The sequence below is a fragment of the Somniosus microcephalus genome, chromosome 20, assembly GCF_052327205.1.
Source record: "Somniosus microcephalus isolate GS21.2 chromosome 20, FLI_Smic_1.0, whole genome shotgun sequence".
Taxonomy (NCBI): Eukaryota; Metazoa; Chordata; class Chondrichthyes; order Squaliformes; family Somniosidae; genus Somniosus; species Somniosus microcephalus.
The window spans coordinates 70,546,695-70,562,752 of NC_141006.1; the positions used below are offsets into that span (position 1 = coordinate 70,546,695).

Below are 16,058 nucleotides of genomic sequence, written 5' to 3' on the forward strand. Positions count from 1 at the left end.
TGTCAAGAGGTCATTTTGGGAAATTGTTACTCATTTTAAGTAGAGTTTTTGCAAAAGTTCTAGTTTAAACATCCACTGGGGAAATCCTCTCAGTTTAAATACCCATTTTAAAGCACGTGTGTTCTGGAACTAGACTGCGGCCACATTGAAGTTGTTTTGATAACTTGGCGATCAGTGTTGTGCAGTAAAATTACACTCCATCCAGTCAGTTTAGGGTTGTGAATCTTTGGGATTCTCTGCCCCAGAGGGCTGTGAATGCTGAGCCTTTGAGTATATTCAAGGTTGAGGGCGATAGATTTTTTTGACTCTAGGGGATTCAAGGGATATGGAGATGGGGCGGGAAAGTGGAGTTGAGGTCGATGATCAGCCATGACCTTATTGAATGGCGGAGCAGGCTTGAGGGGCCGTATGGCCTACTCCTGCTCTTATTTCTTACATTCTTATGTGCATGTCCAGATCCGATCGAGTCTACCTAGTTTACAGAGCTACCCAGAGCTTTCGAAACCGTTGTGCAAATGCAAATAAAACATTATTTTTTTCCAAACGAATCCATTTTTTGTAATGTGGAATTCATTAGAAAAGCCCTGATAAATGTAAAGAAACCCTGAAACATCAAAAGAGTGCAGCACCTGCAGTAGCAGTGCGGTGTTTAAAAAGATTACATTTCATTTTAAGTTTATCTGAAGTGCGCTGTGAGTTCAGAATGTCCCACAATGGTTCTGAGCATTTTTCTAACTAACACAAGGATTACGGGGGACAGAAATTTCCCTCTTATTCGGGGTAATTGGGGGAAAAATCCCACCCCATATTGGTCAGCAGCAAACCTTCGCTACGGCTGTAACAGAAAAGGAAACGATGTCCACCTCTTGAAAGCTGTAAATCCTTTTAGTGTTCCAAGTGTTGGCTTCCCTCAGCGCAACATTTCTGCATCGCCCTTTACTGTTTTTGTGTTTGGTACTTGTTGCTAATAAACTCCTACCAAATGCAGAATATAGTGAAGCAAACAAAATATTCAATTTTAAAATAAAAACCCATAGCATGAAATACACTACTCTGTGTGTGCCCTCTTAGCCCTTCCACTGTGCTGTAACAATCAGAGTGAATATACATTATTATATGCCGACACTAAGTTTATTTATTAGTACTTCATTGGCTGTAAAGCGCTTTGGGACGTCCAGTGGTCATGAAAGGCGCTATAGAAATGCAAGTCTTTCTTTCTTTCTTGATGTACTGAAGATTATATGGGTTTCAGGATGTTTTCACTCTCACTTAAGTATTGAATGGAACATTCGAATATGTACACAGCACTGAAGTTAGACATTTTGTCATCCTATTTAATGAGCGCGAAAGAGTTGTCATTTTTTTGTTTTTTAAACCCTCAGCATAAAGGTTTTCATCAACTTTCTTCACAATCTTGGCTAGAGTTTGAAAAAGTAGGATTCGCTAATCATGTTGCGAAGATGGCCTGAGAGCGTGTTGGGAGTTGATGAAGATACTTTGGGGCTGATGGTAGAAAAAGTACAAAGTTGCAGTGTGTCTTTTCTAACTTCAGTGGCCTTTGCATGGGCCTTTCCGCAGGCCCGTCTCAGAATCCATTTGCTCTTACTCTGCTGAACAAGCGAGAACCTGCGTAAAACAAATCAGCCTCAGGCTGGCCTAAGCTGACCTCAACCCACCAAGCCAAAGTCCGAATCAGTGCGTTTGAAAAGCCGGTGCCGACATTCTGCAATTTGTGTGACATGCGTGTGATAGTGTGCGATAGTTACAGGTTAATATTTTTTGGCTGGAGAGCAAGCGCTTCCAGTTTACCAAGAAATCCGAACAATGTTGGATAACTGCAGTTAAGGTCTATCATTCACTCAACTGCAAACATCAGCAAGGCTGACGTTCAGGACTTGCACCTCCAACTGAAGGCGACCTCAAAAATTGGTGCTTTTGTGGTTAAAACATTTCTCTTTTCAAATCCTGCAATGATTAATTGCATATAATGTGCTATTTGAAATTATTAACATTTTATTGAAATTATTACTACATTGACGGGCAATTTGAACGATAAACAATTTTAAATTTATAAAATGGGCTGAAAGCACGTCAGTAAAAAAAGTTAACTATTTAAATGAAAGTGCAAAATTAATATCTCAGAAATAATACATATTCATATTAAGTTATGAAGCGTTACTTCATATTTTGCTATGTAAACAGTAAAATTACATTTGTAAGATTCTCTTCTGCTATTCAGTGCTGAAAAGGTTAAATTACATATTACAGCCGCCATGACATCTCGCTAATATAATTTGGGCCAAACTAATCTTGAGATCTGTATCAAAATTAAAACCATATCATGATTACTGTGACATAGTTTAATAAAGAGCTGAACAATGGTGATTATTCTATGGCTCAGTCGAGTTTTCTGATTTTAGTTTAGAACATTCAACAGAATTATGTAGAAATTACTTTGCTGTCTCGACCACTGCCTCACCCTTATCTGCTGCTGAAACCCTCATCCAACCTTTTGTTCCCTCCAGACTCGACGATTCCAGCGCACTCCTGGCCGACCTCCCATCTTTCACCCTCCATAAACTTCAGCTCATCCAAAACTCTGCTGCCCCGTGTCCTTACCCACACCATGTCCTGCTCATCCATCACCCCTGTCCTCGCTGACCTACATTGGCTCCTGGTTCATCAATGCCTCAGTTTTAAAATTCTCATCCTTGAGTTCAAACCCTTCCGCGGTCTCACCCCTCCCTATCTCTCTAATCTCCTAGAGCCCTATAGCCCTCCAAGACCTCAGTGTTCCTCCAACTCTGGACTCTTGTGCATGCCTCGGTCCCTTCGCCCCACCATTGCCAGCTGTACCTTCAGCTGTCTAGGCCCCAAGCTCTGAAATTCCCACCTTATAACTTTGCCTCCACCTCTCTCTCCTCCTTTAAGGCCTTCCTTAAAACTTACCGCTTTGACCAAGCTTTTAGTCACCTGTCCTAATATTTCCTTCTTTGGCTCGGTGTCAGATTTGATCTTATTACACTCCTGTGAAGCGCCTTGGGGTGTTTTCCTACATTAAAGGCACTTTATAAATGAAAGTTGTGGTTGAGATAATACACAGTAAAACCCTTTCCTAATAAAATTCCTCTTAACAGTGGGAGTTTAAGATGTCCCAATGCACTTCCAGTTTGGGATTCTGATTCCCCTTCTAAAACCATTTAATCACAGCAAGTGTGTTTGTTGTAAGTGGGTTTCATTGTAATAGAAGGTGCACGTGAATTGTCACATACTCAATGCAACAAGAGAAGTCCACACTAAAATCTGTGCTGAATGAAGAGAAGTACAATGGGTAGGGAGTCAAAGTATTGAGGAGGGTCACTGTGCAGTGAATCCAAATTAAAATCAGTTTTAGAATTGGACCAGACTGACTCAGGTGACCGTACCTAACCCGGAATAGACCAGGTCCAGGTGAGGCTAGTGAATCCAGGGTGTGGTACGTTCAATGGACTCTCCAACAGGTACAGTGTGTAAAGCCTTTGCAAATTTAAATGAAGTAATGGGGCAAACTTCACAATATTGTTATGGCCCTCAGCTTTAAAGAGAATAAGTTGCCGTCATTCATTTCTTGGATCAGGACTACACATTTTATTTTGTTCCTAGATCAGTTGAGTCAAATATATTCAGTCCTATGTTATGCACAACTGCTCGGGAATAGTGTGAATTTTGCACTGAAGCACAAGGAAACTAGCATCCGAAAGCTTAATCTGGAATACACCTCCCAACAAACGAGTGCTCCTGTAATACGAATACTCATGACCAACCATGTAGAACAGATTATTATTCTCAGTATTGATTAAAAAAAAGTTACATTCATTCATTTTCTACATTACATTCTTTAGATTATGTGCCATTTTACCACTACTGGTGTCCCTGGGGATAACATCGGCCTTGTGAATGCATAAATTACATCATCATGGCTATCATTAATATTTTGAAGGACTAGAAGTCTTTTCCAGTCTTTGAAATATCAATGTATTTTCATTTCATATCTTTCCCCCTAACTTATATTAAAGGAAATGTAATGTTAATAATCAGTGTGGACACATCTATGATTATAATATGGTCTGTTAATGTGTTACAATCCACCCCTGACTGTGCAGCCACATTTTTCATCATGCATTATAATTATCCAGAAACATGTTAGTATATATGACGACTCAAAGAGTTTAAAATGGTATTTGCAATGCCCAGCCGAAAGAGAATATTATATCTGATACAGACAGTAAAACTGTACCCTAAACAGAATATTAACCATTGTTATAAATACACCTCACAACCTATTGAACGGATAGCATTCTTCTCAGCATTTGTTGCATAATCAGCAAATCGTTAGATTTTTCTGGCCAGAGTCTTGCACACTGCTGCTGTTTAATGGTTGGACATCCCAATTAACAGCGGGACAGTTGCGAGGTATGGTTATAATCTTAACAGAACAGGATTCCATGGATAAAGGACATTTTGGCTTTTAATGCTCTCCCCGCGCGTATAGTCCACTGGAGCACATTTTATAACATGGCGCAGTGAAGCGCTGCACAGTTCAGGACCCGTAGATACATTCAGCTGGCAGGTTGCAGGAGTTTGAATCATGCAGTGTATCATCTTCTGACACACTGGACACTAAACAGAGTAGAAACTATGGGAGGGTCACTATTCAAACGGCTAAGTTCCAGTTTCGTTGCGAAACACAGTTAGTTAATTCCATCCAAAGTAAGACTTGCATTTATATAGCGCCCTACACAACCTCAGGGTGCCCCAAAGCACTAGACAGCCAATGAAACACTGTTGTAATGTAGGCAACACGGCAGCCAATTTGTGCACAGCAAGCTCCCACAAACAGCAATGTGATAATGACCAGATAATCTGTTTTTAGTGATGTTGATTGAGGGATAAATATTGGCCGGGACACCGGGGATAACTCCCCCTGCTCTTCTTCAAAATAGTGCCATGGGATCTTTTACGTCCACCTGAGGGAGCAGACGGGGCCACGGTTTAACGTCTTATCCAAAAGACGGCACCTCAGACAGTGCAGCACTCCCTCAGCACTGCACTGGAGTGTCAGCCTAGATTTTTGTGCTCAAGTCTCTGGAGTGGGACGTGAACACACAGTGGTTCAATTGTTCTCGACCCCAGGGAAAATCAGATACAAGTTTACTTCTGATTAGAAATCCTAGCTCTATTCATACTATTTCACGAACAAAGAGAAAAGTGCACTTTCACATAATATTGAAGATGACATTGGTTGCTACAGAGCTGTAGAGAATGAGCTATGTATAAGATACAGCATAAGCTCCTCAAGAACTTTCAACTTACCTTTCTTTTTGCTTGTGAACTATATCTCCTCTACATGGTATTACTGGCAAAAGGTGGCGAAAATGTTGGTATTGCCTTTGTCCAAATGGTTTAACTCAGGTTTTGAGGCGATATGAAATCATACAAGCACAATCTCAATGAACACACGTTGCTGCTGTTTCATCGCTCGACACTTTTTGATCAAACGTAGCGTTTACCTCAGAGAGAGAGAGAGAGAGCTGCTTTGTCTTCTCGGACAAATTGGCTCATCTGCTCTGCTAGCAAGTGGCAATCAACCACTTCCTGTAGAAATGAACAATACCAGAAAGATAGAGGTGGCTGTTGAGACCAATCTCTGGGCTTCCTCACTGCAGGTGCAGTTGTTTCAATAGCAGAATAAAGTGCCGTGGAAACCTACTTCATACAATAGGTACAATACGCACCCAAAAAAGGTGATAACTTACATTTAAGTGGAACAGCTATATCATTGTATAAGAAGAAATAACCGTGTAAAATGAGGTGGAACAATCTTAAACCAGTTCCTAGGGGGCACCAACCCACGGCATAAAACTGCCTTGAAAATTTGGGAATCCAACTCAAAAAGGCCACAAAATGGTGTGGTAAATAGAAAAGTGCAGCAAGGGTGCTCTTCTACGGCTGGGACCAAAGCACACTGTCTCAGCAGTCATGGGGAACCTTTCGTTGTGCACCCATTTGAGCTCAGTGCCGGCACTGGGTGCTTGGAATGGAAAATGTTCCTTTTCCCCAACGCTAACATCCCTCAATTTGAAGCAGACCAAATTCCCAAATAATCTTCTTCTGTTAAAAGATCTAACTGTGACTTGGTAACAATTCACTTATTGTGAATATGTGGCCCAATTTCTTATGTGCACAACTAGTCCAGCCCATCAACCCCATCACCACTGGCTTCTCTATATCCCAGTCAAATCAATCATTTCCCACTGACACTGCTCAGTCCACCTTGGCAATCTGTCATCAGGCCTATCATTGAACTTTACAAACATCCTGAAGAAGCCTAGTGCCCACACAGCCCTTGCCTCACAGGTAAAGGTTGAGGCGATAGAGGAACAAATTATTTTCCTCTATCAAAATTCTGTGTTCCACTATCAAAATTCTATTCAAATTTCAAAATCTATTCATAAAAATTGCAAGGTTCATATGGTCTCTATGTCACATTTGTACTTCTTTCAAATTTATAGCAAGTAACTTTGACACATCTCTTCCACCTATCCTTGTCTTCTCATCCTTGTTTTCAAATCCCTCCGTGGCCTCGCCCCTCCCTGTCTCTGTAATCTCCTTCAGCCTCACAGCCCCCCCGAGATATCTGCGCTCCTTTAATTCTGCCCTCTTGAGCATCCCTGATTATAATCGCTCCACCATTGGTAGCCGTGCCGTCTGTTGCCGAGGCCCTAAGCTCTGGAATTCCCTGCCTAAACCTCTCCACCTCTCTACCTCTCTTTCCTCCTTTAAGACGCTCCTTAAAACCTACCTCTTTGACCAAGCTTTTGGTCACCTGCCCTAATTTATCCTTATGTGGATCGGTGTCAAATTTTTTTGTCTTAAAATACTCCTGTGCAGCGCCTTGGGACGTTTTACTACGTTAAAGGCGCTATATAAATACAAGTTGTTGTTGTTGTTGTCCAGGTGTGCAGTGTTTACAGCAAACCTCGTGCCCAATGGTCCTACACACGTCCTTTGTTATCTGGAGCCCTGTTTAGAAGATCAAAGAATCTCTCCAGTGCCTCGTGCTTTAGGATATTGCATCCCTCAATAGGCGTTTCAAGTACAGTAAAAAGAAGATTCCAAAGTGCTTTTGATTCTTGGAAAATAAAAATTCCAGATTTCAAAGGGTTAACTACAACTGTTTTGTCATGATGCAGAAACTGACTTCCTGTCTTAAATAAACTCAGTTATTCAAAAGGGACTTTGATAAATGTGATTAAATTACCAGTGCATCATTAAATAACGAACCTATCACTCAATTCACCTTCTGCAGTGTTATTGATCTTGCCCCACACAGGTGCTTGGAATATTTATCTTCGAAGGACATTATTATTCAGGACACAGGACTAGTGTAAAATGAGCCAGAGGTAAAAATTCCTGTGCATTTTGGCAGATTTACAGATAACATTTCAGTAATTCTGGAATAATCATTTACTCAAGGAGTGGCACCTCCAATTATACTCTTGGTGCTTATTGATTTTCTTAATAAAAACCTGAATTCGCTGCATTTCTTCACTTGTCTGAGTGCGCCTGCTTCGGTATTCTGTCAAGATTCTATCTCTCCTCTATTGCTCCGAGCGTGTGCTTGACCGCAGTATAATTGTTGTGGTTTCTGTCTTAGTAATTGTGCAGCTGAACATGTACATTTTGCAGGGTTGAGGTTTAGCCTGTACAGGATGTAAAGAAGAGGGGCACCGACTGACTCCTTAAAGGGTGCTTCTGCTGCATTTCCAAAACCTTGAGGATAATCGGCAGGTATGGTGGTGTTAAAGACTGCCATATTACTGGTGCCAATGGTGCCAATGTTGCCGAGCAGTAGAACCAAGCAACATGCCAGATGGCAGATGTCAGCAGTGTTTTTCCTAATCCTATTCTGATTTGCCATCATTATTATTTTCAGCCTCTTACATCACCCTTCTTATCTTTCAGACCTCATTACAGCTTATACCTCCCATTACCTCGCTCTTAACACCAAAAGCAAGCTTTCAATCATCAAGTAACAGCCTTCAGATTTTTAGACTAAAAAGCTCAATCAGGTTTAGTAAAAAAAAAAAACAGCAAAGATTAAATAATGAATGTTTTCCACCACTCGTTACTGGGAATGTGTGTGCGTGTGCGTGTGCGTGTGCGTGTGTGTGTGTGTGTGCGTGTGCGTGTGCGTGTGTTTGGCACACATTGCATTTTGTTTCAGTCTCAACCATTAATCTTAAAGGAGAACAAACCTGTTCCATCTCCAGCCTTTTCCAGTTCTGACGAAGGGTCATCGACCTGAAACGTTAACTCTGTTTCTCGCTCCACAGATGCTGCCTGACCGGCTGAGTATTTCCAGCATTTTCTGTTTTTATTACCACAGGGAGGGTTGTTTTCAGTGTTAAGTACGCTGCCTTTAATTTTCTCAGGAAAGCAATTTTAAACATGATAATAAAAGGCCTCTATTTAATGCATGATGTAATAAACATGTACCCATGGTTAACGATCCTACTTGCCAACCTAGATAATAAGTAAAAGCTGACAATCAGCTTCAAAACAAGTTGACACAGCCCCCAGAAATTGGGCATATGGGCCTCGAAGTTGAGTCACGTAGCACCTGAAAAATGGGCGCTACGCGGCCTACTGAGGCTCCCAAAATGGCCGACAGGAAGTACATGCGCACTTCCAGCTGGCAGTGCGCTGCACGCCATATTGGGCAAGGACAAACAGGAGGGGCTGGATTTTCTGAATGGAGACGTGTTGGGAGGCGGGACTGCTGCTTACCGGGTCTCAGTCCCGCCTCCATCATCTACTGGCCAACCAGAGGGATTTCCCCTTGATTGACCTTGTTAAGCCCGCCCTGCAGGCTCAGCAGGCCAATTTAGGGGGAAGTCACTGACATAGCACGTCAACATCTGACGTGCCATCTGTCAAGATTTCTTGAAAGAAGAAATGTCAGCGTTTGACAGCTCTGTGAAGCTGTCAAACACTGACATTCTGTGTAGTTTGATGAGCCCTTGTGTTCAGGACTCATCAAACCTTTCTACTTTGTAGAAATCAGATGACTGTTGGTTCGGAGGATCCAACAGCCAGTCTGTGAAATCTACAATCAAGATGTCGGGACTCCGGATCCACCGCGGCTGAAGGCTGTAGGCAGAAACAAAGTTAAGTGAACATTTTATAAAACTTAACACTCACCTCACATACTTACCACTCCACACCTGCACCCATCACTCACTTCTACATTGCACTTTCAGACCCCTTTGACCCCCGAAGACCTCCTACTCGACTCCTCCACCCCGGCGGGGTTCTCCGAGGTCGGGAAGCCTGCACTTGAAAAGGTAAAATGGCACTAATCCTTTTTTCTGCCTGTTAACTACCTATTAACAAGCAGTTAAAAGGATTTAATCCCTTTCCCGCCTCGAGGACACAGGACCCGGGTCAGGGTGACTTCCCACCTCCTGGCAAAAGGGCACGGAGGCGGGATGGGGGCAGGTTTGCAATCCGCCCCCACTTTCTGCAACTTTACTGGCAGTCCCTCCTCCATACCCGCCTCCTCGGGGCTGGGAAAATCCAGCCCGAGGTGTCTATTACCAATGCCTGAAGCAGTTGTTAGGTGCTTTGCATATGCAAATAAAGGGCCTATTGCCTGCCTGAGATCCCCACACCAATGTTCGTTTGCCCAGAGGCACGCAGCGCCGTCGCAGACTGTACTCAGGGAAACCAGCCTGCAACAAAGAAGGTAAGTAACCCTTCATTAAAAGAACCCTCCCGATCACCACCACTCCCAGCCACCCCCAGGTGCCCAACTCCTAGGGCTGGATTTTGTCAATGGAGGCGAGTTGGAGGCGGGACTGTTGCTTGTCGTGTCAATGTCCCGCCTCCATCCTCGCCTGACCATTCAGAGGGATTTTCCCCTGATTGAGCTTGTTAAGCCCGCCCGGTGGGCTCAGCAGGCCAATTAGGGAAGAAGTCACTGACAGATCACATCAACGTCAGCTGTGCTATCTGTCAAGACTTCTTGAAAGAAGAAATGACAGAGTTTGACAGCTCTGTGAAGCTCTGTGAAGCTGTCAAACACTGACATTCTCTTTAGTTTGATTAGTTTTTGTGGTGAGGACTGAAAAAACATTGTAAAAAAGTAAATTTCAGATGTCTGATGGATCGGCGGGTCCATCAGCCATTACCTGAAATTGACAAGGTGGATGTCCGCTCTCCCGATCCAGCACGGCTAAAGGCTACAGGAGTAAAAAAAGGTAAGTGAACACTTTTTTAAACTTATCACTCACCTTGCATACTTACCACTCCACACTTGCACCCATCACTCACCTCTACACCTTACTTCCAGGTGCCTCCGACTGCCGCAGACCTCCTCCACGTCTCCTCCAACCCGGCGGGGTTCTCCGAGGTCGGGAAGCCTTCACCTGTGAAGGTAAAATGGCACTAATCCCTTTTTCTGCCTGTTAACTACCTGTTAACAGGCAGTTAAAAGGATTAAAAGCCTTTCCCGCTTCCAGGAGATGGGACTCGAAGCTGCACATCCTCCTGCCTCCTGTCAAAAGGGCACGGAGGCGGGATGGGGGCGGGTTTGCCATCCGCCCCCACTTTCTCCGATTTTATGTGCTGTCCCGCCTCCATGCCCGCCTCCTCGGGGTTTGGAAAATTGAGCCGCTAAACTCCCATCTCCCTGACACCATACTGCAAAAAAGATATTGAAACACTGGAGAAGGCGCAGAAAATATTTGCAAGGGTGTTACCAGTGTGATGAAATATTCCATTCATCACTCATCAGTATTTCTCTGCCTGTGACTGTGGTTGGTTTCAGTTTCATTTCCATTGTATTGTACTGTGTGTAGGGCTCCGCCCATACCTGGCTCCTATGTAAGCTGGCCCAGCCTGCAGCACATCCAGTACGGCAGACCTCTGGATGGAAGATACATTCTCTGTGTGTAACCTTCTAAGTCAATAAAATTGATGAGCCTCAATAAATCCGAGACTCGATGTTAGCGAAACAAAACAAGGCTTTTATTGACTTAGAAGGTAACACACAGAGGAGAATGTATCTTCCATCCAGAGGTCTGCCGTACTGGATGTGCTGCAGGCTGGGCCAGCTTACATAGGAGCCAGGTATGGGCGGAGCCCTACACACAGTACAATACAATGGAAATGAAACTGAAACCAACCACAGTCACAGGCAGAGAAATACTGATGAGTGATGAATGGAATATTTCATCACATTCACCCCTTCTATAGATTTAGTCTGTTCGGGGGTTTGATAGTCCTCTGCGACTGACGTGGCTGTTGTGGTGCCGCGGGTGTTGGCTGGGTGTCCCCGGTGGCCTCCTGGGTCTCTGCCGGGGGTGCCGCCAGGGTTGTTGAAGGGGTAGTTGGTGGGGGTACCGTTGGTCGATGTTCTTCCGGGGGTGATGGAAGAGTAGTGGGTGGGTAAGAGTTGCTGTGGTCGTTGTTGCTGCTGTTGTCGTGGTTGTTGTCGTTACCAGCTGGGGCGACGTCTTTTATGGACACGGTGTCCTCCCTTCCGTCGGCGTGCCGGACATACGCGTATTGGGGGTTGGCGTGGAGTAGGTGCACTGACTCCACGAGAGGGTCCGTCTTGTGGCCCCTCACATGCCTTCGCACGAATACCGGACCTGGGGTGGAGAGCCATGACGGCATGGATACGCCTGAGGTGGATTTCCGGGGAAAGACAAACATTCGCTCGTGAGGCGTGGCATTAGTGGCAGTACACAATAGCGACCGTATCGAATGGAGCACATCTGGGAGGACTTCCTGCCAGCGGGAGATAGGGAGGCCTTTGGTCCTTAGAGCTAGAGTGACTGCTTTCCATACTGTCCCGTTCTCTCGCTCCACTTGACCGTTACCCCGGGGGTTGTAGCCGGTGGTACGGCTCGTGGCGATCCCCCTGGACAGCATGTACTGGCGTAGCTCTTCACTCATGAAGGACGCCCCCCTATCCGTATGGATGTAGCTCGGCATACCGAACAGGCAGAACAGGCTGTTGAGGCATTTAATGACCGTGGCGCTGGTCATGTCTGGGCAGGGGAAGGCGAATGGGAAACGAGAGTATTCGTCCACAATGTTCAGGAAGTAAACATTGCGGTCGACGGACGGGAGGGGGCCCTTGAAATCTAAGCTGAGCCGCTCAAAGGGCCGTGTAGCTTTGATTAAGTGGGCTCTATCTGGGCGGTAGAACCGAGGCTTGCACTCAGCGCAAGTGCGACAGTTCCTGGTCAGGGACCGAACTTCCTCAATCGAGTAGGGTAAGTTGCGGGATTTTATGAAGTGGAACAGCCGCGTGACCCCTGGGTGGCAGAGGTCATTGTGGAGGGTCTGTAGCCGATCCCCAGTGGCGGTGGCACACATCCCTCGTGAGAGGGCGTCGGGGGATTCGTTAAGGGCCCCTGGCCGGTAAATGATGTCATAATCGAAGGTGGAGAGCTCGATCCGCCACCTAAGAATCTTATCATTTTTAATCTTCCCCCTCTGTTTATTATTGAACATAAACGCTACCGACCGCTGGTCGGTAAGTAGGGTGAAGCGTTTGCCGGCTAGGTAGTGGCGCCAGTGGCGCACTGCCTCCACGATGGCTTGGGCCTCCTTTTCTATGGAGGAGTGTCTGATCTCGGGCCCTTGGAGGGTCCTCGAGAAGAAAGCTACGGGCCGCCCCGCCTGGTTGAGGGTGGCCGCCAAGGCAAAGTCAGACGCATCACTTTCCACTTGAAAGGGAGTGTTCTCGTCCACTGCCTGTAGCGTGGCCCGCTCAATATCCTGCTTAATGCTTTTGAAGGCGGCATGGGCCTCAGCAGAGAGCGGAAAAGAGGATGCTTTCAAGAGGGGGGTGGGCTTTGTCGGAGTAGTTGGGGACCCATTGGGAATAATAAGAAAATAACCCCAGGCACCTTTTCAGGGCTTTGGGAGTGTTGGGCAGGGGCAGCTCCCGTAGGGGGCGCAATCGGTCGGGGTCTGGTCCGATTTCCCCATTCTCCACCACGCTGCCTAGTATGCAGAGGCGCGTGGTGTTGTAAACGCACTTGTCCTCGTTGTAGGTGAGGTTGAGTTTTTGTGCGGTTTTCAGGAACCTCTCGAGGTTCGAGTCGTGATCCTGCTGGTTGTGACCGCAGATGGTGACGTTGTCGAGGTAGGGGAAGGTTGCCTGCAAGTGGTGGTCATCGACCATGCGGTCCATCCCCCTCTGGAAGACCGAGACCCCATTCGTCACCCCAAAGGGGACTCTGAGGAATTGGTAGAGGCGTCCGTTCGCCTCGAAGGCGGTGTACGGGCGGTCCTCTGGTCTGATAGGGAGCTGGTGGTACGCTGACTTGAGGCCGATGGTGGAGAACACCCGGTATTGGGCGATTTGGTTCACCATTTCTGATATGCGGGGTAGCGGGTAGGCGTCTAGTTGGGTGTACCTGTTGATCGTTTGGCTATAGTCGATCACCATCCGTTTCTTCTCGCTACCCCTTACCACCACCACTTGGGCGCACCACGGGCTATTGCTGCGTTCAATAATGCGCTCTTTCAGGAGCCTGTCTACCTCGGTCGCGATAAACCGCCTGTCCTCCCAGCTGTACCTCCTGCTTTTGGTCGCTATTGGCCGGCAGTTAGGGGTAAGGTTCGCGAATAGCGAAGGCGGCTTTACCTTCAGGGTAGCCAGACCGCACACTGTGAGGGGCGGCTGGGACCCACCGTAATTGAGCGTGATGCTTTGGTGGTAGCACTGGAAATCCAGGCCCAAGATCACGCTCGCACATAGATTCTTCATGATTAATACTTTAAAATTATCGTATACAGTTCCGTTAACGGACAATTGTACCGTGCAGTAACCCATAATGGTCGATGTCTGGGTTTTATCAGCCATAGAGATGGTACCCCGAGTAGGGACCACCTTTAGGGAGAGTTGTTGTACCAGTTCAGGGTGGATAAAACTCTCCGTGCTTCCACTGTCAATTAAACATTTAACCCTGCACCCGTTTACCTCGATGTCCACCATTGATTTGGATAGCGGGTGCGGCCTGGTCTGGTCCACTGTGACCGATGCCACTGTAGGGCCCTGAGAGGATGGAAATATCAGGAAAGATTGAGCGGGCTGGGGCTCTTTTCTCTGTAAAAAGAGAAGACTAAGAGGAGACCTGAGAGGAGTCTTTAAAGTTACGAAGGGATTTGATCGAGTAGATGCGGGGAAACTGTTTCCACTTTTGTGTGAGTCCAGAACAATGGGCATAAATATAAGATACCCACTAACAGAACAAATAAATAACTTAGGAGGAATTTCTTTAGAGAGCGGTGAGAATGTGGAACTTGTTGCCACAGGGAGTGGTTGAAGCAGAGAGCAGATGAGGGAGAAGGGAATAGAGGGATATCAGCGCCGTTTGGGATGAGGTTATTAGAGTGCGAAGAGGCTTGTGTGGTGAATAAACACTGGCTAAGACCAGTTGGCCCAAATGGCCTGTTTCTGTGCTGTAGATTCTATGTCATTCTAGTCGGGATAAGGGAGGAGCCAGAACATGGAGAATGGTCCATTTGTTATTGAGAAAGAGCAAAAAAAGAAAAACAAGAGGAAGACGGATAATAAATGCATCGGTAAAATAAAAAAAAGAATTGTTGCAATACAAAGAGGCTAGAGGTGAAAGGGAGATCACTAATCGGACAAAATGTTTTAATATTCTATCCATGAGAAGTGCTAGAAGGACATCACCAGACTTAGGAGTTTGCTGACTCATTGGTAACATTCTTGTGTGAGTCAAAGGGTTGTGGATTCAAGCCTCACTCCAGGACCTGAATGCATAATTTAGGCTACCACTTTAGTGCAGTACTAAGGGAATCCTGCATTGTCAGAGGTGCCACCTTTTGGGAGGGATTTTAAACTGAAGCCCTGTCTATTTAGGTGGATATAAAAGGTCCAATAACACTATTCACAGAAGGGGTCATTTATCTCACTGCTGTTTGTAGGACCTTGCTGTGTGAAAATGGGCTGTGTGCTTGCCTATATAAAAAGAGTGACAACACTTTAAAAGTAATTAATTGGCTGCGAGCATTTCAAATGCCCCGATGATGTGAAGACACCCTATAAATGCAAGTTCTTTTTTTAAATTATTGATCCTATTGCAGTAAATGATAAAAACTTTGACCACTCTTTTCTACTGTGTGAACCAGCTTGCTGATCTTCACATTGAACTCGCCAACACTGAGAGATTGAGTAGATTGGGCCGATACTCTCTGGAGTTTAGAAGAATGAGAGGTGATCTCATTGAAACATCTAAGATTCTGAGGGGGATTGACAGGGTAGATGCTGAGAGGTTGTTTCCCCCTGGCTGGAGGGTCTAGAACTAGAGGGCATAGTCTCAGGATAAGGGGTCGGCCTTTTAATACTGAGATGAGGAGAGCTTTCTTCATTCCGAGGGTTGTAAATCTTTGGAATTCTCTAACCCAAAAGGGATGTGGAGGCTGAATCATTGGCCGGAATTTTGCTGGCGCTCAGGGGGTGGGTTTGGAGGCAGGACATCTGTCAAAATCACAAAGATTGACTGTGAAACCTGCTGTCAAGCCGCCTCCAAACAATCTTCCCGGGTGTCAGGTCCCCGATTTACGCATGGACCCGACACCTAGCGGCGGGAAGAGGATATAGGCACTTAGCTGCTTGTTAACAGGTTGTTAACAGGCAGTTAAGAGGCAATTTGCAATTTTGACAGGTCTGCTGTGGACTTCCCGACGTCCGGACACCACACCAGGTAAGTGTGGCGTGCTGTGGGTCTACGGAAATGTTTGTTCATTGATGACAGCTGCAGAAGTGGTGTGAAGGATCCAATGGTACACTGGTGAGTTTCAGAGGTAAGAAAATGTTGAGAAAATCATTTTAAATGTATTTAGACTTTTCTGTAGGTGACAAGTTTAGAATTGTATGTCTAATCCCACCTCATTGGGAAAACCTCTCTCACCGGTGACAGATCACTTCTGTAACCTCACCTGCAGCTGCCATCTGTTCTAGCCTA

General features: G+C 45.6%; 1 protein-coding gene across 1 annotated transcript in view; it reads right to left on the bottom strand.

Annotated features, from left to right (window-relative positions):
- Window positions 1-5,656, bottom strand: part of LOC147103395 (proto-oncogene tyrosine-protein kinase LCK-like) — a 183,434-nt gene extending 177,778 nt beyond the window's left edge. Inside the window, exon 1 of the mRNA XM_085962951.1 lies at window positions 5,353-5,656. The gene's annotated coding sequence lies outside the window, so the exon portion shown is untranslated. The remainder of the gene's footprint in view (window positions 1-5,352) is intronic.
- Between the last annotated feature and the right edge of the window lie 10,402 nt (window positions 5,657-16,058).